We start from the raw sequence: 26,259 nt of genomic DNA on the forward strand, positions 1-26,259 counted from the left end.
CTTTACTTGTAAGTTGAAAATAAACGCTTCTGAAAAATATTTATTAATTTCTAACCGAAACCTAGGCTCAGTGCTACTCCGCGGAGCCCTTGTATGTTTAAGGCAAGCGATATCCAGGAAACAGTATTCCAAGTCGTGGCCAGAGATATAGCCAGATAAGCCTCGCCTTTTGTCCTCGTTGTCGTAAACACACACAAGGATGATTTAGCTGGTACTGGATCACAACTGCGATGAATACTTTAGCCAGTTCCGATTGCCTACCTGAGTGATAAGAAAAGTAAGACCAAGTATAAATTTCACTGAAGATCAACTAGCGAAAAGACCAAAAAATTAACATGTTTAACTAGCGCCTAATTTATGATCTAATTATAAAACGAAGCCTCTCACAGGTAGCCGATTTTGCTCCGCCTCTAAATGATGCAGTCGATACAGCCAAGAGCGAGCCCGGAAAACGTTTTGGGGGAAATTCGTTTCTTGCCCCTTCTCTGGAAGGGCCATACGTCCTGAATTTGCGCTCCGTACATCGCTACACCGACTCTCATCTACAGGAAAGGGTCATTCTGTAGCATCTTGTTACAGCACGTGACGTCCCTCTGCTGACAACAGAGGCGTCCATGTATCGCACCTATATAAACTGAAACCGTATGGGTGTGTAACTTCAATGTCGAATTTTCTAGAGTAACGGAATTCTAGGAAGCGAATGACTGGTTGTAGCGCCTTCGCAGCCGCTGAAAGGTAATGACATATGAACTTCCTATGATGGCTGGATATCGTGAGTCATACAAACTCTTTATTTTATTATAAAAAACACAGTAATCAATATGTATCGCAGCACAGGACTTCACCCGTAGCATATCACTACACTGAACTAGTTTGATTTACTTGCTTGTACTGACTTTTACCTGTGTTAACGCACAGACGGGCTTTATCATTATCAGTTTACGATGGCTTCTCTTCCAGGTTGTTGCAGTCAGTGTCTGGCCCCGCTTTTTGCTGTCGACCAACTCTCGAGAAGAGGATTGCCGCTGAAAGCCACAGAATTCCTTGATTCAGTTAATTGAATCCCGAATAAATGCAAAGCATTTGTGTGCATCATTAGATAGACAGGTGCTGGCATGTGACCGCATGTTTACTTCTTTCTAAGCAGCTACTAACAACTGCTAATTTAAAGCAGAACTTCTACGGAAGTGCATATGCCTACTGGACAAGAACTTAACCCCTATAGCGAACGACTCCACGCAGAGGTACGCTAAACTTTTCACAAAGATAATAATTTACATTACATCATCCGTATAGAGAAATCTTTTATAAAATTTAAAATATTAAGCCTAATTCTACTAGTCTTGCTTACATAGATAACGCTTGCATCGTGCAAAGTGTCTATAATCCAGCTAACTTGTTTCGAGATTAGGTGCACAAAGCATTCAGTCCTGAGGACTGCTGAATCAGGCAGTTTGCCTGAGCGAAATGTGCGTTACAGGGGTCGTGAGCCAAGCAACAAAAAGCTTTTAAAACCGCAAAATTACAAAAAAAAAGTGGGCAAAATTGTAGGCATTAAAGCCGTACCGCAAACCTTCTACACCCAATGAATTAGCATATATTTTTCGCATAAATTGGAAATTAGACCGAGCACTACCGATTTTTATCATGTTATTTAACTATAATTTTAAGCTAAAGATTAAAAAATCGCTATCGATCCTCTGAATCATCTTTACTTAATTTCTACGCAGGTTTGAAAATATAGAACGACTATCTCCTTTAACGCCGCGACCACGAATTGTGTCGCATCTCTTTAGCTGTCCAGTCAATCAATCAATAGGAGCCATTTGTGTACCACATTTGCATGTACGTGTACTTTTTTGGAACGTGTATAAGTTTACATACGTTGATAAGACGTGTACTCGCACACGACCATTAGGTGGCGTGAATTATAATAGTATGTTCGATGTAACGAAACTAAGCTTACCGGAAAAGTACTTAGTCAATCTCTTCGACCATATGTATTTACATATGTTAAATCTGAACGTGTCTCTATTTCAATATATACAGAATCCTATGATATTCAGTTACCAAATTATAGCCGAGATATCGTGGATATCAGCGTCTGTATATTGCTTTTTCGAAGACATTAATCCGCAAAATTGACAATTGTAGCCTAGAAATATGCTGGCCACTGAGAAGCTACATTTGTGTTTAAGGGCACCAGGCAATAGATACTTCATTGGCGTACTAGCCAAAAGAAAAAAATTTTCCTGGAAAGGAATAATCCATTTAATTTTAATCTGTTCGCTGAGACCAAGTCATTAAAATTTGACTATATTTGCATTTCTGCCGTGACAATATCTGGGTAGTTGTGTAATCACCTAAGCCTTATAAAAATTAGTTAGGGTCTAGTCAATCAATCCTGCATGTCTAAAGTGTCCAGCTGAATCAGCTAGTTCGATCAATATTACCTTACGAAAATAGCATCTTCCTCAGCTATGTCGATCTACACAGATGGGCCCTTTTCAATAAAAGTTCGTCCGAGAAATTTTCAAGGTTATTTATGGAGATATATTTTTTAGGAAAAAAAAAATACTACCCTATTCATTAACTACTTGCTTAGAAAAACTAGATGTGTCCTAAGGACATGTCATAAGGATGCATCATTCCAATGTCTCTGTATTAAGCTAGACGTCTTCACCTAAAAAGCGGGCTTTTACTTAAAAGTACTGCTTTACTGAAAAAAAAAAAAACGTAATGAAAACTGTAGGTTTACAAGCCCTCGAAAGTACTCGTGCTGACTCTAGATAACAATGCTCGTAATATAAGGTTTCCATAGAAAGGCGTTAGTCATTTCTACGGTCCGATGAGCTCGTTCTGCGACTCGCCGTAAGGGGGCGTACGGTAGGAACTACCGTTGCTATCTTCCCGACGCTACAATCAGCAAACGTTTATTTCTAAAACAGTGACTGTTGTCAATGGATACTAAACGTACGAACAGTGCAGCATCTGACAAATTTTATTGGGTATCGTATGGAACTGCACTATTCCATTTTTAAATCAACCTTCGAAGCTACATTTTACTTTCAAATATAACATTAAGCAAATGCTGCAAAGGTTACCCTGTGTTCAGTTCTGCAAGATTGACAGGGAACGACACCAGAACACCTGAACTAGCATCGACCAAGCAACTTGAACAGAAAGTAATAAGAATACAAAGAAGAAAATAATATGTCTCAATGCAATAGTTTCAGAAAGATAGATTGAAATGGATGTTCGACGGCGGGAAAGCAGCTGTTCAGATCATCCCTCTTCGTTAGTTTCATAACTAATATAGTCTTCATTGTTGAAAAAATTGCAAAGAAGCAGATGAAGGACTTCGCTATGAGTACTTGGTTCTCTCTGGCAGTCGCTGGCGTAACACAAGAGGTAATAATAGCTTTCAAACAACAGTTTTTCCTATCTGACAATTGACTGTTTGTCGATCTATCGGAGCATACAAATCTGTTAGAACGGGCCCGAAAATGACCAATGGGCTTTCTCAGTATAAAAATTAATAGATCAACATTTAAGTGAAACGCGTAGGGCCATAGCATTGCAAACAATACATATCCTATATTGTGTGGTTATGAAATATTAGCGGGCCTTGAAGCAGTAATTTCTGTTCTCTGTTAGCCACCATATTGGATAACATGAAGAATAATCATGTTGTTAAAGAAGAAAAATATTAGCGTTACTTGAACGGCGCCAAGGCAAAATGAAACGTTGCCAGGATGTAGTACAGAATACCGGCTTGTAACGTGGTGTAGCTTCGAAATATTTCGAAAATAAGAAACCTTCTACAAGACAATATTAGGTAATAGTTAGCTCAAACAAACGGGGTAATAGCTGCTGTTTCCAATAGTACTGTCCGTATTATTTGAAATAGCTATGCGAGCCTTAAATGCTTTTTCTCTAAATACATCAGCCTAATAGCGCAAGCGACTTAGGGTTAATAAAAAACGAGACGATAAATATAATCGAAGCTAAGAAGGCTCGTGTACCAGTCTGACCATTCTATATATCATGAAAGACTAGCCGCGTGATAACCAACCGTACATTCAGTATATATTCAATAAATTAGCTGTCTGAGATGATACAGTTATGATTAGAAACGGAACAAATAACGTAGATACTAACCGTTCCATAATTTTATGCCCGGCGCATGTACGAGACTATTTCCTAGGACACACGAATAGAGACGACGATCGAACTGTATAAGTAGATGTAGATTGTCTTGAAGAAGAAAGTGCGATTTTCAGAAAGACACCAAACAAATTGTTGGCAAGTACGCAGGTTTATTTTTCTTACAAGATTAGTCTAATAAATTTTAGGCAAAATTCAGGCCAGACGTCGGGCTTGCATTGAATATCTTGCCGCGGTACTTGATAGCATATGTTGCGCATACTACTGCAATATGTATACATTATAAATATTAACAACATGTAAATATAATTCCACATATTTCTGGCAACGGTATAGTCGAAAGTCGCTTACAAGCAATAGTAGTGATTGCCGTAAAGCAAAACACCCCGTGCTATAAACTAATTTACAGTACTGGCATTAGATAATGTCTTTTTTTTTAATTATTTATATAGGGCAAACAATACAATCGATGGTGATGTCACATAAATCTAAAATGAGTCCGCTCAACTCTGTGGTCCTCGTCCGTGACGCTTACGCATAGGCCCCTGCTGTGTTGCCTAATCATTTTCTCTGCTGAGCTATCTGTCCTAGACTCTCAAGGGTCGCCCTTACATTACGTAACATACTCAAAACCCTCAGCCACTAAGTGTAGCATCCTCGGCCTAGAATCGAAAAGGATTGTTTTTAACAAGCGATTATCTTGAGGAAAAGGTTCCCTGGGCACATTCGAAATTTCTGGTCCCGTTTGGCATTGATTGGGTGACTCGACCAGATTTGATGATAAATAGGTCCTAGTTCCAGAGCCGCACAATGTTGACGTGGATACGGGATCTCCAGAAGGTCTACTGGAACCATTTAGCTTGCAATTCACACAAACTGTTTACAAACACAAACTGTGATCACACGTTAGTGCGTTATGCAACACTGTCGTGGTAAGGCACGCGCCTTGTCTAGAAAACTCTTTGTGGATTATATTACTCTTAGTACGAATATATATAGTACGAGTATAGTTAGCGAATTATTGTCAACATTTAATTTCGGTGATTTCGAAATCTTCTTCATTGGAAAAATAGGCCTCTTTTGATTTTATGAATTCATATCTTCTACTTTAGGCATATTCCTCCAACTGCTTTAAGCGTTTCACATTAGCAACGCTAAGCTATAAATACCGTATAAGTTCCTTGTATACACCGTTTGGCAAAATTGACCCTTATTTAACCAGGCAGTGAAAAAATCTAACGCCGTATTTCAGTGGAACGAGGTTGTCGCTCTCCAGAAGCTTACGCGTCTTTAAAAGATCAAGCTTGCCTAGAAAAGATCGTCTTTCGTGACTTTTGGTGAGCATTACATGTTGCAGCTACTTATTACCTAGTGTATGTTAACTTGTCCTTTCTGTCTAGTTCCCACGGTTTGTAAAAACAGTTCTTAGAAATTTTCCATCGTCATCAGTATTGTGAACGATATACCGTTCAACTTGCAGCCGTCTCCGTCAGAAACTAAATTACGTAGGATGTTTTGCGTTAATACATTGTTACGGCCGTCTATCAATCAGCAAGATATGATCCATTCGTTGTGAATGTGCATAACGTAATGATATCGGTAGTGTCTGATGCATATATGACGCTCTGTTGAGCGACTGAGCGCTGATATCGGCTGATGTCGAAGCATGAACATCACTAGCGAAGTCGATGTCGTAGGACTCACTTTGAACATCATTTTGATAAAACGTTGCTAAGTTATTCTAGCTGTGAAGTTCATATCAGCATTACGCCCAAAATGTTACTCTCCTCAAAGATTGTGAAGACGTTTTTCGGTACGTGTACTCATTTTTCCTCCCAATCGTGATAGTGAAGGGTTGTCAAGCTCTGTTGTTATTTTGTTAGCTGTCGTTTTTACTCGTTGTTAATTGTTAGTTATCTTTCGTTGTTTTTTCACTGTTTCCTATAAGGAAGCGATTTTAAATAGGAGGCTCATTGCAGCAGTGCGACAAATTACAGAGGTCAGATTCACGACCATCTGAGATAAGTGTCATGATATGAAGAGAAGTCATAGCAGTGTTAGTTTTTGTAACGTTGAAAAATATAGCGTTTACATTAACGGAGGCGGCAATTCGGAACGTGTTAGGTAAGAACTAACTTAATTTTTCTTGAAAACAAAAGGTGCTATTATTAGAGTTTTTATATATAAGTGCCTAAATAGTAATAAACAAAATCAAAAATAGTGTTACGTATTCAAAGAGAAAATGTAACTGTTTTTTTTTCACCTGAAAGTAAATACTATAGAATATTTTGTGAGAATTACATGAAAGGTATATGTCATTATATATCTATATAGAATTGTACAGATAAATACGCCAATTTGACAATAAATAACTATTTTCTATCGTAATAAATTAATGGTACACTAATACAAATAGGAATCCGTAGTACTAATCAAGATGTTTAAACAAAAAAACAAAAAAAAAAAAAAAGAAATTTACTTAGACCATTCTCATGAAGAAATATACATTTGATACTTCTTTCAAATGTACTATTATTCGGTGATATAATAACAAAAATATTAAAGATCTTTAGTGGCAAACCATATACTGTGTGTGCTATGTATCAGGCAAAACAATGACAATAATAATCAAAATTATCTTCTGGAAAACAAGTCAATTTCGTCCATTACAACGTCTAGAATATCTGTTAGCGTAACTCAACGAACTACGATACGTGTTTATGTAGACTTCTGTGTTAATAAATAACAATGTTGTATCTATCTTTAGCGTTCGATCTTCGTTCCTACCAGACGTTACGTCGATTATCACCCAACGGCATTCTACCATATACATTTCTGATATATAGAAATTTCCTCGGCTTGTACCGTTCACGGTCACTCCCATTTCACTCGTTCGTCCTAGGCTCGGCCGTCTCGGTAAGGCGGCGGCGACACGATAGAAAAGCCACAGTCGACAACCTCGTGTCCATAATAGCTGGTTATGTTGTATGGTGCAAGTATAAGACGTTCTAAGCTAGATGTAGCTTTGTCTGTGGTTCATGCATCCTTAACCGAATAATGTATTCGGAGAAGAACGATCTGCTAAGGTCTACGTTCCTATGAAGTTTCGACTGGCTGTGGGTCACCTATCGAACAGCAAATGATGAACCTCCACCCAGAAGGGTCCGTGAAGGCGCTTCGAAACCCAGTTTTCGATGCGGCAAACCACAAAATGGCGGGCTAGCCCCCTACTCGTGGCCGTTCACGACACCGCAATTCTAGGGGTTTTCAGTTGGTGCTATTAGGCACGTACACGTTAGTTGATCTAATATCACTTCCATGTTTATTTGTCGCCGGTATCGTTCGGCCGACACCTCACAGTGGTCGTCCATGTTTCAGCCTAACTGAGTTAATCACTATCGAGTCTACATGCCTCGTGTTGCAAGAGATGTTCGGAACTCGCTGAAGTAGCCTTTTGTAAACGGCAGCAGTGTTCAACATACTTTCGTAAGCTGGCCTATCAAGCGCCTGATAAACTTCAATAATCAGGATATAGGTATTGTGAATGTGATTTTAGGCACTCGTTTAAAGCGAAATTAAGCTAATGTGGAAAAAATCCTATTCTAAGGATAGTAGGCATACCTCGTGTCGGCCTAGGCATGACTATATTGTTAATTAATCTCGCAGCAAACGAATATCTCCACTTCGACGTTAACAAAAACTCAAGTTAAATAATACGTAATTCACAACTGTGTTAGACAGCCGCCATGAATATAACAATTACTGGCTGATCTAATTAATTAAACGCCACTTTTCAATGGATTTAATTCATTCGATATGCACCACATTTGCCCTATTTTCAGTAGCTGAGCGATGCGGCTGTGCGGAAACACTCCATCAATACATCCGTGTGTAACACATGCGGGTTTTACAAGCTACATCTCTCCGTTTGCCAGGTACGTGCACATTAAGAAACTCCCTTCGGGTATATCAAAGTGGATTCGGGTTAAATTGAAGCTGATGTACATAAACATTCCCACGAAGAATTAGAGATGGATAGCCAATGCGAGGTGAAATCACAGGCGTATACGGAGCTGTATAGTACTTCTGACTGTGTCCGTGATGAGTCGCTAACGTAAAGATTTAGCAGGTCGACCCACGTATTGATACTAGTGCACTGTATACATGCTCTAAAAGTATTGCAAATTTTAATGTGGTAAAAAATATGATCGTGTAACGCGTACTTCATGCAGTAGCAACAACGTATATGTCAGGACAAAGTGGATGGAACGATTATAACATTTTCAATAAAAGTTCACATGATTATCTATGAGAAAATCGCTCTGCAGAGGATGAAACCGACCACATACGGATCCTCGTTTCTTTCAAGATCCTGTGACGATTTGCCGTATATTTGGTGACGTTCGTGTGAAAATGTCCAGGAGAACCCCATGCGCAAGGTTGCTTGTACAAATTTTAGCTAAAAAATACACTTTCAGTCACGGTATAACGAAATATTATAGATCGCATGTCTGACACGCTATTCCCACCCATCTATTTGTATAGAGAGACATTGGTGATTCTAGTCGTTTCGATGCTGGATGTAATTGAATATAAGTCAATTTCACTAGCTAACTTCTAGCTAACTTGATTGGCTAGCAGTTTTTAAGGCAGCTGATAGTAATAACCTCGATGTAGGTTTAGCACAAGAGGTTAAACACGTCATGGAGGCCTAAGGTTTGTATTTCTCAATGACTATCACATATGTACAACGTAAAACTGAATAGCAAAAACAAAAAACGTAACGCTACTAGCATTCTTTGAAACGAAGTTTCTGGAGAACTGGCCGTTTTGGCACGTGACAGTTCCACAAAAGCGATAAAAAAAAGTTGAAGTTGTGTATCAAGTTCGCTGATCGGGGTGGTACGTGTACCCGGCTTTACTTGAATCTTACATGGAAAATTGCTATTAACTTAAACCCACCTGGTTTATTAGTGACCCAGTTCATCACTCAAAACCTAAATTGTAGGTCAAATAATGAAAGAAGAGTTAACACCGACACTGAGGACACCTTGGTTGACGTAAATTGTGCATCCAATGAATTTTAGCCTTTCCGACCCCTGTGCGACTCCAATCCAATTTCTATCGCGCAACTTTTTATGAAACGTCAAGTGTTCGTATCCATACTTACTATACGTAACTTACCTTGCTTAGGTGCTATCGCAATCTTGCATTTACTCCAACATAAAGCTTGTTCGTCAATGAATGCTATATTTCGTAAAATAGTGTATTCCTAATTAAATCAACCTTCGATTTGTTGCATAACCAGTAAGGCGATAATAAATAAAAATATTCAAGGTTAGCAACGGGATGAACTGGCGCCGCTTTGAAGACTCTGCAAGAAACTGGGTCTTTACAAACCTGACAACACTTTTGTGCCAAGCAAATTGTTATAGGTATCATGCCGCTTGTCGCCCTCTAAATCTATCTCGAAAACATTCCAAGAACTTCTCAGAAGTTCTTCGAATTACGTTTATAAATTTAACCAAACTCGTACAGCCCGTACGACGCAGTGTTTTAAATTATTCCATATACTCACCCTGATATTGAAGTATGTTGTTGACTTGTATACATGAAGTATTTGCCTGCTGCCAGCAAAAGTAGATAAATGAAATTTGACTGATTGGCAATCCATCTTTCCGAATAGATGTAGGCATGTTCGTGTTTTTTCCAAGCAGTATTAAAAAATTATCATCTATGACTACGAATTATCTTCATTACTAGCACAGACCAGTGTTTTTTTTTTTTATTTTTACTCCTACATTTATAACAAATCAAAACCCGATGTGTTAACACCAATATCAGGAGCTGATTGTTTCCCGTTTATTGGCTACTTTATTTCTTTCTTTATACCTACATTTTAAAATAAATTTTCTTTGCTCAAAAGTTAATCTGTGTCCAGCTATTATTTCTAACTAATAATGGTCTAGAAAGAAAACAATGAGAAAAGGATAACTTATTAAACAGTATTTTGGAGCACTCTCTCTATATGAAGGGTGTTCCGTCTGAATACAGTTTAGCAGCCTGCTTTGCCTGCTACACGAAAAAAAGAATAGCAGATCTCTTTCGAAGAAAACAACAAACGAATCACGGCAAAAACAACCCTTCTTAATAGACCTAGGTTTTTAATTTGTGAAAAATAAATAAAGAGTCAATTTCTTATTAGGTAAGCTTTAACGACTAGCCTCTTGCGTTCTTGGCATTTTCGCGCGTAGCAGATCTGAGTGATACTTTAACGGGTTTATAGATACTAGTATCGTTTGATTTGAAGACCTTATTTGTTGGCTAAAATGGTAGTTTAGATCTGAAATCGAGTGGTAGTTTATATAAACACGACCGTCAGGATTTCCATTTAGAGCACACGCAAAAAATCTCGTTATATATCTGTCTATTTACAATCTATTCATAAGAGAAATTTCAGTTTTAGACGAAATACGTTATATATCTGTCTATTTACAATCTATTCATAAGAGAAATTTCAGTTTTAGACGAAATACGTTGTATATTGAGAGTAGACTCGACCGTCTCGTTGGTCAGCATACGGCTGTTTCGAGAAATAGCCGTATTATCAAAATGATGCTTTAAGGAATATTGTAATAAAGCTGAAGGAACCGATAGCCGGTAGCTTCAGAAGCTGCTCTTGACAACGAACACCATGAAACATCTGGCAGAATAATCTAAACCCAGAATAAAATAGTTTTATATGGAAACGACATGATTTATTTAGAAGTATAGCCTAAAGTAGATTATTTACTAAAAAAAAGTGACTTCGCCCTATAATAGAACACGATACAATTAATATATTAAAAGACGTATTCAAACACGTACTAATACGTATCTGAATTTCGTACTATTCTACCAAGTCAGACATTGAACACTAGAATAAACACTGCGATTAGCGTCCCTTTAGTGGACCATTAAAATGCTGGCACCCCTTACGGTTGACCTTACGGTGAGACGAAATCATCTGAGCACGAGATTCCAAATCAGCTTTGATTTAGTTACGATTATATAGGTTGCATTGTACATAACTGTATGTATCCGCACGAAACTTGTGGCAATACTGATCGATTCTATTATAGTTGAAATAACAAAAAAAAGAAATAGGAAGATTAAAATCTTTCCTATAATTTCTATATATATAATTTCTATATCTTTTCTAATAACTGTTATATAATGTCTGCTTGTAGACGTGCTCACTGAGACATGGCCGGCATATTTTAGAGAAGGTTTTCAGCCTACGTCCAAGGCCCATACGTAAATTACGACAGGTATCGATTGCATCGAGAAGAAAAATAAATGGGTAATCGAATCTTACTCGAACGCAATCTTCGCTGAGTAATGTCTGCAGACGATATATGTTTGCGCGAGTGTGTAGGAGTACGTACGTTCAGCAGAAAGCTCATTGCGTGGAAGTTGAAAAGGCTCTATGCTCTGGAAAGAAAATTTTCAAATCTATGTACTTAGAATATAGGCGAAAGGTGCCGAGCACGATGAAAACCGCCATACGACATTCACTTCTATAAGGCCCAGCACTAAATGGTTCCGAACCAAAAACGAAGATCCTTGTATGCGGTATGTAGCATCAGTGGTTTGTACTGGAAGCTTTGAATTATGTTTCCGTGTCCAATATGTGCGTATTCTCAGTCGAAAAGAGTGAGATCCCAACTGCAAGTTCAAAGGACAGTTGGGCTAGCACTTAGCTCTTTAGCAAGCTCGAAAGGAGTACACCTGAAGGAGAGCCTAATTAAACATGCAAATTATTATGTATTATAAAATTACTTACTTTTTTTTAAGGTACACATTACTAACGGTGTATAGAATGTGCGATTACGTAGTATATTAGAAGACGTTGAAGTTTGCTACGTCTCCTACTAGATTGCATTTTTTTTTTTGTTTGTATGTGTTCAATGATGTGTGTCGCCTATTGGTTTTTAATGACACTCTAAACTTACACTATGTTATCGAGTGGCGTCCTAATCGGAGGTAACTTTATTTCATTTGACGAAATTATTAATTAAAGAATGACAAATCGGTGTTTGCGGACGTCAACAAACTAGGAAATACCTTTGCAGGAATCATAGAAGACTGCTCAATGATTTATTTCGCTTCTATGTTAAGCGCAACGCGCAGAGTGTTGAGGGAGGACTGTTTCCAATATGTCAAATTATCCACCAGCATTCATAACTGGACATGATAACAACAGACAACAAAGATAAACCTCAGAGAGACAATCTGTACACCCGTTGCACCGCGGGCACAGTGTCATTCATATGATGATACACTGACATAACGCAGCCGGCAGAGCAGAATTGAGCTTCGCTCATGGAGAATTTTGGCAAGACGGTAAAGCGAAGCAATGCGGGATAAGCGTTAATGGCAGGAACAAGCAAAGGAAATTTAGTTGCATAGGGGCACCGTTATGCGACCATTGACCAATGAAATGATTGATTTTCTCAGAGGAATAGGTCGACTACGCCTTGCCAAATGACATGTGCGAACTCAATCCTTGGTTTACAGCTCGTACACCCCAGATCTGTATTCGCAGATGCAAACCGATTTTTCTGAAGAGCCTTGACGCGACTATGATGGACGGGGACGAAGCCCTTCACCTGGGCGGGTCCTGCGCATCCCTCAAAATTCGAGGATTCATCGCGACGATGCAGGTGCCATCAAAATATGCTTCTTCACAGGTATTCGTTTTTACGAGGCAGTCAGGGTGACACCAAAACAGAATAAGGGTTTTGGGAACAAATGAAAGCGCAAGAAATGTGCCTACAGAGGGATCGAAACAACGATACTCAGAAACAAACTGATATTAGGCACGCGTTTCAATATGGCCAGAGGAACTTTGTTTGGAGGAACTGATCATGCGAATCAAACCATTGATGTCGTGGTGCGGATTCTGAAAACCTACAGAGACAACGAAAAAGAACTTCAGATGATCCACGAGGATTGACATGATACTACAGAAAATAATGGGCGAGTTTCGGCCGCACGCACGGCCGGAGCACTACACAGGGCAAAATAAACGCCAAAACAAATGAACAACAAAAGCATACCTTGTTGCATAAGGTAAATCACCGTAGCCGCATTGGGACAGGAACACGAACACAGTGTTAGGGTACAACAGAAAGGCCAGTTGGAAAACTAAGTCAAAACTACATTTTACTTAGAAAGCGATTTCTTTTGAACCAAGATGACAGGCTGACTGCCCAAATTGGAAGCCGTACATCAACTTGCAGGTCAAAAACCGACGCAGAAAGGTGCGAGCACTAACACCGGAGCAACATGCAATGACATGGCCCTAAAGACACATAAGACATTGGGTGGCCACCTGAAGCAATGACATATTAAAGCAGTGCGATGACCTGCAAGCAGGAACAAGGGCAACATGGCAACGCATAACATCAAAAATTCAAATAAATAAAAAAAACAAAAAAATCCCAAACAATCGACAGGGATTCAGAAACATTATTATCTGCCAACACACGTCTCGAGCGAAAGATAACTCGATAGACAAGTGAAGCAGAAAGCGTGAATAGAATGGCTCAAAAGAAGGAGAACTATCGACTGGAGACACTCGTATATGAGTGCGAAAACATCTTCAATGGCCTGAGCGAGTGACCGCACCCAATAAAAATTCCCATCAGAGAGGGAGCAAAGCTTGTGTAGCAGCCGTAGTGCTATAGCCAATAACGTTTACGAAGCCGTAGGGAATTGAGTTAAAGATCCAGAGGGCAAGCAAGTCAATCAGAAGGTAGATTTTTTGGCAGAAGCGTCTCCAACCTCGTAACTGTTCATTGCCCTGGTCATAGGCTACGAATCGTATTAGATTTGCAAGCGCTAAACGAAGTTATTCAAAAACGTAGATATTCAATGCCCATCAATAATAATACCCTGCATCATCCTAGAAAAGCAAAAGTGTGTTCAGTACTTGACGCCAAGACAGAATCAGAATTCTATCAAATAACTAAATCTAGAGAGTCAGGACAATCCAACTTCGTGAATATTCATAGGACGCTGTCAATACCGTAGAGCCTCCCGGAGGAACAGACTCTGCCTTAGCGGAATGGAGAGATGTGAAGTTCATGGGCTTAAAAACATTGCGATGATTGCGGTTGATACTATGGCAAAGAGACACCATAGACGAAGCCATCATCAGGGATCAATACCGGACTGTGCGGGCTTCAAAAAAGTAGGACGTCGATCCAGTGAGAGTCAAACTTCGTTTAACAACAGCAAAAACAACAAACGGACCATATCATTAGCAGGCACGGGCTGAAAACAAAGAAACATGAAAGGAGCGATAAGCTTTTCAGGTTACGTTAACAATATTTATCCCTCACTTATCGTTAATCATAGAACCTCTGTTTTTCTGAAAAAAAAACCAGCAACGATTAGCTTTTATGAAAGTCAACAGAAAAACGCATAAAAACTCATACCGACACTAACACAAGTCGAGTAGGCTAAGCCAATTAAAAAAGGCTTACTTCTACAGGATAATAAACCAGTAGCATATACGTTAACAACAATTGAATAAAAGTACGCGTTAATTAAGAGAAAGTTACTTAACCATCTCGGTGACATGTAAAAATTCGGTAATTATACCGAGGTATAATTACCGAATTTTTTACCGAATGCGATGAGTAGAATGATAGTGCACTCTGATCACAAACCAGTAGAAAGCATACTAGCAAAATCCAAAGACTAACGACCTAAACGTCTCCGATGCGTGCGTCTCTAACTTAGGAAATATGGCCTATCAGAAATGTGTATTTCGGAATGGTGAAACCGTATCGCTGAGTCGACATTCGTTAACAATGGAATAAGCAAATAAATAGAACAGATCGAACATCGTCATTGCAACAGCATGGCCAAGTGAATCACGTTAAAGGAGACACAGCATATTGTTGGCTATGAAACAGTTAGGTAAAACAATTTAAGACGGTTGGCCTGCCAAGGAAACGTATGCTTTTCTCACGCTGGGAAGCACGATGTGAACGTGGTGTTGAGAAGGCACTGGCATGTAGAGGACAAGCAATAATAATCCCACCCACTATCCAAGCCATACTATACGCTAACTAATACGTGCCTATATTATAGTTTCGTGCGTCTACAATTACAGTGACTTTTTTTGATGAACTACGCCGAACCAAAAAGGATGGTGTACACTTCGCTAAATATGGAAGATCCAGAGAGAGAGAGAGAGAGAGAGAGAGAGAGAGAGAGAGACGCACATGCACACGTGCATTTTGTATACGTGTTGGGTTTTTCAATATAATATATAATTCTGTCGACAGATTAGATCCCTGGTCGGCATGCCACACCACCGCCGCCAGTCAGATAAGGAAACAGGAGGTGTCGTAGATATAGCCACTAGGATCATCGAGAAGTCATCAGAGCAAGATTATTATTAAAGCAATAGAGCAATCAGTCTAGCCCATCACCAGCTGGCAACTGTTTCGCCGGCGTTCCTTCCACGATACTGTCAATTACTGAAGAGTTCACACAGAAAACCATTGTCGAGTCACTGAAATTTGCCAGGTGGCAAGAAGAGGTAAAACGGGTCTGCCATAGAGGCAGTAAATAACCCACGCTTATTTAGCTCGGCTAGTGGGCGCAGATGCAATCGACAGATTTTTCATAGAAGCGGCTATTAGAGCATTGCATTGAAATGCTGAAGTCACACACGTAACGGCTTTGATAACCATATGCCTGCCGACGCTAGCCCAATTAGACACAGGTATGCGAAACACAAGATAGTCGAATCCAAGCAGCTGCTAGCAGGGTGACGGATGTTCGACGCCGATAACTACTGGCACAGTGGTTTCTACGAGGAAGTCGACTGGAGTGGTAGAGGCATACTATACGCAGATCAGCCTTGTTGTCTACTAGCGCTGATCCGTGTCGTTTTGTTGACGCGGGCCTTTCCACAAGGTCAGTTCTTACCCCCTCTTTTCGGCCTTTTGTTTCTCAGTCTTTCAAAGATCGCAGCATCCGCCGTAGTGGAATCACGCTATGGAAGTCATGAAGATGAAGAATATACTCGTATTGAATTGCTTTGTAGTACTAGATAATTTTAGCAGCTTTTTTAATAGTCCACCTGTAACCTGCACTATATCTAATTTCTGCGCCCCACTAATGCTGTCGTACCATACGGCCTACAGTGACGCAAGTATTGCTTGTGCTGATTGCAAGTATACATAGGAAAATGCTGTTTCCATCTGGACTTGAATATGTTTGTGGCACGCAAATACACGCGCGAACCGCCGTTCTTTTTCTCTCTTCCTCTCTATATCGTTTCCCTTCTGGCAACCCTCGGTGCCGTCGTGATTAATTTTCGTGCATGACCATGCATATCGTACTATCGGGAACGCTTCCTTTTGAGCCGGCTCAGTGTAGCATAGTCCACTTTGTGTGCTGCTGCCGCCGCCGCCACTTTACATATAAACAGGCAGGCAAGCCTTCATTTTTTGTAGGTACGAGTTCATGAAAATCTTCTTAGACCAGGAAAATACGCGAATGGCTAAACGAAGGTCTAAACCGCGTTGCACTATTTCATAGAAAAGCCTAGCCTCTATTTATTTCTCTTATTCGTTTCGGTACTCACTCGGTATCGTACTATATCTGAATGAATAATGGTCTGTCCTCTCGGCCTGCCTCGATTTCATCCACTAGTATGTATTTTCCGGGTGGTCGAACAATGGGGCCCCTGGGGGCTCTTTGTTTGAACTGGACGGCGGGGCGTATTGGTGCAAACTGCTATACCACTAAAACAGTATTTTTCTGTCCCAGTTTATGTCTTACGCCTTTTATTCTACTGATGTTACGTACCATGCCTGAAGTGAGTTACTGACAGCGAAATACCAAAACGACGGAAGCGCTGCCGCTTGTAAACACCATATATCTGCCTACGGGGCGAGGACCATTGGTAGAGGTTCTGGTTTGAATTATCATTACGCTGTATGGCATATGTGGTAGCAAAAGGTGTGAGCACATGTAGGACAAGTACTACTGAGAATAAGGTCACACAAACGTTTGTATGGTCAGCTTAATTTTTCTAAGAGTGATACCTAAGCAAATGATCTTTCACTTTATGTTGGATGTAAACGCAGCAGCCATCTAGGTAAATATTCACAGCTCAAATGTGAAAAGTCGATATGAGTAAGGGGTCGGTTTTTTCAATGCATAATGTAAACTTTGTGATTCATTTCTCAAATATTGTTAATACTATTATCCTTCTACAACTATTTCTATAGCACCGATAGCACGCTGTGTTTCCTAACGCAGATGCCGTTTCAACTGTACTAGCTTACAAGCTTGCAAATGTAGAATCGAAGCTATACGGTGCAGGTCGAGTTAGGACCCAATCGTAGTTAAGCACATCTTTCATTTGTGACGCTCCATAGCTTTCGAACGAAAAAAAATCTTGAATTAATTATGGCCAATTTCTTTTCGTAAGATCTACTAGACGACACTAACTTGTATTTGTAGGCAAATAAATCAACCGATGTTTCAACAGAAGGTGTCCCATGTTGTATTTCACGAACACAGGCTTGACATTGCGCAATTAAGCCTTTCACAATGATGTAACAGCAAGAATTTTCGTCGACTGAAGTTACTATCGAATTGCGCAACGTTGCGTTGTGTTGTTGGCCAAAGACGAAGTGCTTTTCTGGCAATCGTATGTAAAGTCGATGCCATCAACTGAGACCTACGGTCAATATGGTCCAGCAGTAACGAACTAATCCTTTAAAAATCTCTAAGATCAATGAAATAATAGAATCAATCTCTCAACGCATCAATTTCTCGTGTTTTAAGTTTCTCCTGTTGCTTTTTTTCTTTTAATCTATTCATAGTCTGATGTTGCGCCATCTTTAAGTTCACATTAGCTTACAAAGTAGACACTAGTGCCAGTGGCTTTGTTTTTAGTTTCCGTACCGTGTATGGGTCTTGTGCCTAGACGACCGAACGGTATGTAGATTTTCGACGGAAAAAATCAAGTTTTTCGAAAACTGCTGCTTTCCGTCAAAGACAGAATGGCAAATAGACTAAACGCGTGCTAGCGGAATGCTTCCGTAACGATGTAGTCGTAAGGCGTTTTTGTAGCATCCGTGAAAATGTGTAGGTTCGAAATTGCGCGTAGACACGTTTCGTTTCGTCCTGAAAGAGATTATCTCTCTGTCTGTCTGTCTGATGCGATGCTTAGCGACATTTGCATCTTACGTAAAACTAGGAATATTTAGGTTGGATCCAAGCTGATTGCAAGAGCAGACTGTACCGAGCTGTTGAGGCATGACATGTAGTCGTCAACCCATAGACGACAAGGACGGAACTGTACTTCGTCCAGAAAGCAAGCGATAGTGCAGGTAGAGGGAAGACGAGAGAGCGCAATGATGACGTACCCCGAAGTTAAAAGTGCAGGTCACGAACATCAAAAGAAGTAAATTTGTTGGAAGGAGCATTTGTTGCTCTAATATTCCTTTGACCCACTGGGAAGCTGGCTTTTCAACGTAATATACCGGCACTCCAGATCAAACTACCGGCAAAAAATACAAGGAACTTTGTGTCAAGATCTCTAATATTACCGCTAACTTCTTCGAAAAACTACGGGGGCTAGATTTGCACAGTTGGATCAAGCTCGGCACAACAACAACGGCGCTTATCTACTGCTATATAGGACATGACAAATCACGGCTAGAGCACAGCATTCGGAAATGTTATACAATTAACTAACAGAGTACTACACGGGCAATTACGGCCCTGCGAAAATGGGAAGATTGACATCAGTGAAAAAAGCATGTACCTACAGATACATATCTGTATTTTCCGCCGCCTATTCCTCAAGCTAAAGAGAAACAGAAAGTATCTGTAAGAAATAAAAATCGGACAAGTATGAGGCTCTGAACTTCACGTTGGGCCTGCACACATAATGACCAGGTAAACGTGACAAAATTGGGCGAAAGAGTGAAAACCGAATGTCCTATAGAAATGCTTATTCAGCGTTACGAGTTGTGTGGTCTCCGGCTTTCGTCTAGTTTTACTCCCAACTTACCAAGTTCTGCACTATTATAGACGTTTAGAACTGCCGTACTGGTCTTATTGGGTGGGTAATAGGAACTTGCAACGGAGCTAGACACTGATTGACGACGATTTCGATGGTTAAGCCGCCGTTATTACAATTGCGCCGTATTGCCTTCGGAAGGCGTACGATATATATATATATATATATGAGCTACGAGCGCACACTTATTCAAGTTGCAGATAGTAGTTATTGAAAGCGGTTGAACAAGGAAGGCTCAAATAAGAGGCAGCATTCAGGCTTATACACCGATGCATGGGCTGGTGTCGTTATATACATAAAAAAATGAGCACGGAAAGAGAGTAGAAAGTTCGAATTTGCCGTGATCACATCTGCATATATTTAATGCTAACGAAATGTAGCCTATTTTAATACTTCACAGTAATTTGAAACAGTGGTAACAACCAGTGTTTAAGGGGCCACTTAAACGTAATAGTTAGGGCGATTAAAAAAGATTTCGTAGTAATCAAGGGTTTTTTTTTAATACATACGTGATACGCACATTTTCAAGTATAATTGGGCTTTTTTTTTTAACATTTTAGGTCTAATTGGTTATAATATATATTTTAAAAGACAGATAGCGAAAAAAAAAAAAGAATCAAATACGTATATTGTTCTCAGTGACCTTACACGAGGGTCGATCAAGCACATGGGGTGCGCTCGTCACCCCAAAATTCGTGACTTGTTACCATGTGTGTACATGCAACCGTCGATAAAGCCTGTTTGTTAACTCTAGATTATCGTCGAGTTTAAGTCAACCCGTATATTTTAATTTAGGCTAAGCACGGTTAATTAGGCTCCCGATGTAATATGAGATCACCTTGGGTTGTTTGCGCAAGGCCTAACTTCAGGTCAACAAATACCATTCCATTTTTCCATACAGGGGTGCTCGCTGTCGTAGTATCGATCCCCAGTATACGGTGGGTCCTTCCAGTACAGGTCGGTAAGGTTTGATTTGAAAGGTGTACCGTGTCGTGACTGGACATGACTTGCTTAAATAGGGCTGGACAAAGCAGACTCACGGGTTCATTACTGAATTGTCCACAAATGTGGGCCAATGAACATCAGATGACGCGACTACTCGTTAACAATTTTTCAGACAATAAAAACAACATCAATGTCATCATTAGATGTCTTATATATTGAATACTGAAGGTGAGTCAAGAAAGGCAGCATGAAGAATAACCGAAGAGGACTCACGTGTAGGTAATTATGCCAACCACTTCTGTTGGCTGATACGCTTTGTACTCGCAATTAGATAGTCGTTTTCGATCAGCTTCGATACACTCGAGACAGGCAAATGCGTTGTGAGGCTAACTAGTGTGGAACAATGAAGGATAATCGCCCAGACTGAAAGACGCGTTCCCAAAAGGTTCTGTTCAACATGGCTTCATTGTTACTTTCTCGGAGGATCGTTCCCAGGGGGAAGAAGCTGGCGCTACCAATAACTGATTTGGTTTTGTTCGAGAATTAGTTCAGCCAAAGAAAAATGCACGACGGGTGATCAGCGAGTCGTAACAAAATTATCTCTAATGCCTGTGATACAAAAGTAGCATATGTAAAATGTAGGGTAATTATTTACGCGGTATGCTTTGTGTTTTCTTTTGAAAATTATGAGTTTCAAAAAAAACATCACTAACGTTATGTCACCGTATGTTGCGACGTCGCCATATCGTATATACGTCAACAATGTGCTAATTTACCCGCTAAGAGGAGCAGATTTTCTCTAAACATTACCTTTTTTGAAATTTCAACTATACATTGTTTTGTTTATATTAGGAAATCTTCATTTTCTTCGAAGTATTCCGCTTGCTTTTTCTCTTCATCGTAGTGCTCTGGCGTAACTATGCGGAACCCTGCCTGATACAAATCGATAGTATAATGAATATTGTCATTTGAGGAAGCAGACATAAGCTCACCGTACACATCTCGCATCTCTGACCGTAGTCTTTGCTAAGTAAAAACAAGCAACTTCCTTCAGTATTTTTGCTAATCATATTGTTCTTAAAGAACAATTACGATCGCGTGGTTCGTAACATCGCTGTAATCATTTAAATAACACTTGTAGTGGAGTGATCGAAACAACAAACAAAAAAAAAAACATTGAGAAGAAGATTCGAGAATCTTCTTCTGCGTTCGACTTCCTATATAACAGGCAATTTCTCATAACAAAACTGATCGTATGGTTCATAGCAGCTGTTCGTCCCGCGAAGCTGTCAATCAGGTTGCCATTACCGCTTGCAAGATTGCATCAATGTGGTTTCCCTGCAGGTCTTGTTTTTTTTGATTAATTTACTGTCAGATCGAAGCTTGCATAGATGCCCTGGCCTGTTCCTTACTGGATTCGTGTCCTCGATTTGATCTGGACTACACCCTATTATGTCGCTTCTAGTAGGCCCCTGAAGGCTACGAATGGGCTGACGCTTGGACACAGGCAGCTAATAAGTAAGGTCGTGTTCGGATTGGCGTTTTCGGCGATACTGCGATGCGGGCCTGGTGGCCTGGCAGGCATGAATGATGATCCCATTTAGAGATTTACTTCAGGAAACTATCCCTTATATGCGGAGCAACGTAGCATTGTCCATGTGGTTTTCGGCATACTTCTCCTTCGGCAGCGCGCGCACTCGCCATCCGCTTGCCAATACCCACACAGACAACAGTAATCGTAATAGCAGGTGTGATGTGACTATTGCCCCCCTCTTTCTCCACAGAGTTATCGCAACTACGTTGCATGGCGGGTTAATGGAACTGCTCAGTTTCTGGGTAGAAAAGTGGTCGGAGATGAAGAGCACGGAGACAAAATAAAACAGTCGTCGTTCCCTGGAAAAAGGCGATACTACAACTCACTCAGAACCTCTCAGTGAACTTTTGCAAGTGATATAGTTTACTCTAGTTTCGTTCTTTCTGTTATTTTTGTTTTGAAGTTAACACGTTTGCGTTATTCTATAAGGAGAACAGGTCAGGTAAAAGGCGCTTATGCTGTACGGCAGAATTGTTATCCTGAGCAACATTTTTTATCCTGAGTAACTGTTTTCCGGAAAAGCGTAAAACTGGCGTTATACTATGTTATCTTTAGCGACACGCGACCCCCTGAGGACTGTTTGTACCTCTTGTGAAAGGAATCCTTTTTAACTGAATCCTCTGCTGTTCGTCGCAGTCAGTAAGACCGTGTATCTCGAAACATCGTACAAGGCAAACATTCGAAATTTAGCGCGGTTGCACATGCGATGCTTGGTATTGAATGTTTCCCTTCTCCTAATTTTTTGCGTAGATATAGTGGTATAAGAAACACCAAAAACGTCACCTCAATAACAGGCAAAAGATTATCAAACATTGCACAAGTAGCGCGATTTTCAACTTTGGTAAAGTACCGGGCCATGTCAGACTTACATCATTGTTTGGAGGAGTGAAAAGAATTAGCAATGGAGTTTGACGGACGTTTATTAGATGTCTATGGAATGACATTTTTTCAGTAAATTTCTATTGACTTTCCCTTTGTGGTCACCGAATTGCCTTTTCTTTGCTTTGTTTTTATACATGTAAATATTTACCTTTTTTGCGGGAACTAAATACTCTCACTGTTTGCTGATAACCTAAAGGTGACATATTTATGAATCACTTATTAATTATCACAGCCGCAGACAGGGATCTAATGCTATATCTCTTGCCGATTTTCCGTACACTCGTTTAGGATCAGAGGCAAGGAAGTTCAAGATTAACTAGGCGTCGACGATTATACGCCGGGTAGTTCGAACCAATTATTTCACCTGATTTTGGGATGTTAACGCCGAAGATGGATTTTGCACAATAAACAACTTCAACCTCTAATTCTCTAATTTCTTGATCAAATATAAAAAAAAACACAATTAGTTTAGTTTTGACAATATTGTGACTGATTTAAATGTCGTAATCAAGAGACTTTTTTCTGGCAGCGAAAAATTTTGGGCGGAGTGTAGCAATTGACTAACAAAAAGTTTCTATCATTGAAAACCTTGCAGTTACTTGTCAAATGTACATGTCTATATTATTGGTAGTTTTCGTTCCATGTTTCTCTACTGAACGTGAGGACTATGTGGTGGTCTGGATTCAAGTTGGCCGGCTTGAAGTTGGAACTTCATTTTGTGCTGCTAGCCCTGTGATGGGGTACTTGATAGAGGTGTCGGCTAAATCTCGAAACATTTTGTTTATTTATTTTTCCAATAGCTACCTGCGCTATGAACACCCTTCTGTTTATACAATGAACGTTACTTGAATAGTGGCTGCTAGCCTAAGTTTTACAAAATTAACGAGTCTCATACTAAACGCATATGTTTCGAACCTTCGCTGAAATAACCATGGAAAGACTAGACGAATATTATATTCTTTCATAGAAAGGTTTTTACAATCAATAATAATAAAAACAGGCAAAGTTATAAACAGCAAAAGTTTAGGTACTTCTTTTTTCGTCGATCTATTGCTAATAAACAGTAAATGTGTTGATTTATAAACATGAAAGCATTATCAAAAAAAATTCATTGCTCTAGGCCCATTCGAGGAATGCACAACAGTAATAAAAGTAATAATAGGAATAAAAGTAATAAAAAAACAGCATCTGGCAAACAAGTACCAAGGGAGCGCTGGGGGGGTTTTAATTATTTCGGAACCTTTCGGGGTTGAGTACACGTTATAGATTCCCATTGTAATTATTGCCTGATATACTGACGATGCACTAGAGTCACAGTTAATAGTGAGAATGCTTGAAACACCTATATCTGCTCTCAGTAGAGAGCAGGTCAAAAATGCACACCAGCAGAAATAGATACAAGTCAGTAGAGCGACAAAATGGCGACGGTGTGAGCGACGCAGTTATATATAGTAACACATACATACTATACTCGTTTCATAATATAGGCATACAACTGCTTGATCCACGTGGGGCAATAGAGCTACAACGGCAATAAGGGAACGCCGTAAGGAAAACGGATCCCCTCACAATATCAGGAAAATTTGCACGAGCGCGTATATTGTCAGTTGATGCCCGAAAGAGCTATTACATAGCGGCCCCCCTTGACACCTCTTGAAGAACAGCAGTGAGCAAGAGTTGACATTGGTCGTATAGCAATTGTTAATCGTTATGAAACAGTCCACTGCTAACTGCTAGTGGAAACTCGCTGTTTTGATGAACAGGGCCAGGAGAACGAGTATAGGCTATCATAGGCCAATGGTCTAACCTCTTTAAGAATGAACGTCTCGTTAGTCAGCCTTTTCTTTGTAATGGTGCTATCAGACTATCAAATTGGCTCTATGAACTGTGTGTGTTTAAACTGGCCTATGTTAAGCTGACTAAGAATTCGTAGTATAATTCTATTAATGTCTTATTAAGATTCACATATCGTGGTTGAGTGCTTGGGTGAGCTTCTTACAATTTTGTTAAATAACTTATAATAACAATCTGACTAAATTATTTCATCTGTACGTTTCGAATTTTACGTCCGGATGGTTGGCCCTCAGCACGATGTGTCACAAAGTTAGGTCACACTGTTTAACCTAAAACGCACCGTTTAGGTGCCAAAATTTGGATGCACGCAATACATAATATACTTTGGGAGATAGCACACGCGTAATAAAATTGTAATAAAGTCATACACTGTGAATGGTACAAAATTAACTGTTAATGAATTCTATCAAAATTTATATTTCAGGACCAGACCCTTGTATCTTCTACATATCTCAGTTTACTTCTTCTTCTTCTTCTTCTTCTTCTAGGGTTGTTAGTACGTTTCTGTAAGTCCCATTATGCAAAGGAAGCTAAACATACCGACGAAACATGTCGTTTACCTTGATGCGTCTGCTTAAAGAATAACACAACATCGTATGCGTTACAATGGCCGTGACTGAAATTTACTGCTCTCAACCAGAATGCCCTACACGAAAGAGAACACATCCAATAAAGCAATAACCTCTGAAGATACTAAATTGCCCTTCCATTTGGTCCCGTTCATTCTGTGAAAGAAAGCTAGACGATGGTGTGGTGAAACTCTAACCCCAATCTATCCACGCAGATCCTTGTGTGTATCAGAACTTCTGAGAAATATTCACGGAATTGTAGCGTAATGCGCGATTTGCTTAGAGTCCGCAAGTCGCGACCCATTCCTCGGTAAACGATATTTCCATTTCGAATGCCCTTATTTCGACAATCGTTTGCAAGTCCAAGCCTACTTAGATCAGTGAATATTTCTGACGCGTTCTGGGGGCCTTTCATAACATTGTTCTTTGTCGTTTCTGATCGAATTAAATTACTTGTTTTAGCTCATATATAACAGAAATAATAAACATTTTGTTAAAAGCCAGTTCCCCTCGAGAATTCACGATCTCTTGTATACGCGACGCTGTTATCCGGACATATCTCTGTTGCTGTGATGCAACAACCGCTGATTTTAAAAAACAGACCAAAGCGAAAAAATTGTTTTCATTCAAGACGCCTTACTCCGACGGGCAAAGTTTGTACGGAGAGCCGAAACAGTGAACCCATTATAATAAGCGGAACTTTTCTTTTGTTAAAGACCACCATTGTTATTATTATTCACATTATCTACAGGCGTTAGCTGAAACTGATTCACGCCTAAAAGTTGCCCCGAGAAAGGCTTTGTAAAATGGGGATATGCCAACAACGCCCGCCATTTCTGCCCCGTTATACAATTAAACCGAATTAGTTCTCAATAATGACACGGTGCCGATACAACAAAAGTCTGTATTTCTTGGTGCATCTTTTGCTATTATACACAAGAGATTCTTCTGTCGAGAGAGCCTTAATAAGCCCACATATGTATAATTGGCTATAAACGTGTTTTGTTTGTGACCGATCTGAAGTGACAAGCTTCATTACTTTCTGATTGTGCATCCTAAACCAAATTGAAGTTATTGCCATATTCGAAAATCGTCTTTAGACCTGTATTTTTCGGTCAAGGTCAAAAAGTTCGCCAATATGT

General features: G+C 39.8%; 1 long non-coding RNA gene across 10 annotated transcripts in view; it reads left to right on the top strand.

Moving 5' to 3' along the window:
- Positions 1-627: 627 nt before the first annotated feature.
- LOC111259187 (uncharacterized) overlaps positions 628-26,259 on the top strand; it is a 30,034-nt gene continuing 4,402 nt past the window's right edge. Inside the window, exons 1-5 of one of the 10 annotated variants that reach the window (XR_015310474.1) lie at positions 630-735; positions 961-1,244; positions 3,346-3,411; positions 5,420-5,504; positions 8,013-10,097. This is a non-coding gene — a long non-coding RNA (uncharacterized LOC111259187). Of the gene's footprint in view, positions 736-960; positions 1,245-3,345; positions 3,412-5,419; positions 5,505-8,009; positions 10,098-11,396; positions 12,137-22,982; positions 23,703-24,181; positions 24,924-24,972; positions 26,164-26,259 lie in introns of those variants that run through there. The other 9 variants (XR_002679470.2, XR_002679465.2, XR_002679464.2 and 6 more) reach the window with 9 other exon arrangements.

This window comes from Varroa jacobsoni, unplaced genomic scaffold (genome assembly GCF_002532875.2).
Source record: "Varroa jacobsoni isolate VJ856 unplaced genomic scaffold, vjacob_1.0 scaffold_303, whole genome shotgun sequence".
Taxonomy (NCBI): Eukaryota; Metazoa; Arthropoda; class Arachnida; order Mesostigmata; family Varroidae; genus Varroa; species Varroa jacobsoni.